Here is a 1385-nt window from a genome sequence, read left to right as displayed (position 1 = left end):
GCAGTAGCGAAGGAATCGCTCGATCGGGTTCAGTTAACAGCCATCGATCGATCGCTTTGGTTCAGTAACGCGTAGCCTGCAGTGCAATCGCTCGGGTTCAGTTAGAGCCCAACGCTTCGCTCGGGTTCAGTTAGAGCCAACACCTCACACACACGCGCGTATGTGTATGAGAGAAACGCGCATCGCTCGGCCCCCGACCGCCCACCGTAACCGGGAACTCCCCGAAATTTTCCTCGCCCTCGCTTCTACCACGGTTTTTTCCGTCATGGACGGCCCAAAGAATGTCATGCAACTGCGTCTCCGGCCCGCCCAAGATGAAAGGCCCATTTTCTGTCATGATTTTTTGTCATAGAAGTAGGAGCCCGCCACATCTATGATAATACCGGGTTTTGTCACAATTATCGTCATAGAAAGTGTCATATGTATGACAGGAAAAAAATTGTTCGGCCCAAAATGTCACGGATGTGTCTTTTTTTTTGTAGTGTAGCGGACATGAAAAGTTAGAGTCACTCTTCTCCGTCGGGGACCTAAGAAGGTTAAAATCACCACTGATGACCAGCGGAATGTTACAGGAATCATCTTAGTAGTGAGCTCATCAAGGAATAGCTGGGACAACGAATGATCAGCAGGGTCGTACACAACCATAATCTCCCAAAGAGCATTACGGCCCTTATGGAACACCACCATACTAGCCCAAAAGATCCCGTGGTCAAAGGCTACAAAATCAAAGAGATCCACTTTAGCCCCAATGAGAATACCACCAGAGTGCCCAGACACCGGGGGCAGCGCCACATAGAGCGATCCACACCCGCAATCGCATAGAGTCCCGAATGGGAGAAATTATGCTTAAAGGTCTCAACAAGACCTACTACATCAATGCAATCACTATGAACCAAATCCCAGATTTGGTCAAGGCGCCCCCTAGCACCGAAACCCGGGATATTCTAGAAAAGAGCTTTCATTTAAAGGAGAGGTTTTCAATTCATAGGCTCTACCTGCTCGGGGCCAGGCAGGGTTTAGGATTATAAGATCGCCCCTTCTTCACAATCCTCTAACACCCCTCAACAACGGCAGCCTCCGTGGCCACCTTGAACAAGGTGGCTACCTCCTTGGCCTTGGCAATGGCCACCTAGGCCTCCTCGTTTAAACGAATCAAAGAAAGCAAAGAAGACGGGGACCCAACATTGCGATCAACAGAAACACCGATATTGGAAAGAATGTTCAGGAGGTGGGAATCAGGTAAGGAAGGCAACACTGAACGAACTAGGGATGGAGGGGAAGCGTTACCTGGGGGACAGAGGTCCTTGGCAGCGGTGCTACGCTCAATCCACTCCTGGATGGGGACTGTGTTGCTCTGGCGGCGGAGACCCTTTCGGGCCGTGGAG

The sequence above is a fragment of the Triticum aestivum genome, chromosome 7B, assembly GCF_018294505.1.
Source record: "Triticum aestivum cultivar Chinese Spring chromosome 7B, IWGSC CS RefSeq v2.1, whole genome shotgun sequence".
Lineage (NCBI taxonomy): Eukaryota > Viridiplantae > Streptophyta > Magnoliopsida > Poales > Poaceae > Triticum > Triticum aestivum.
Note: the sequence above shows the minus strand (reverse complement) of the source record.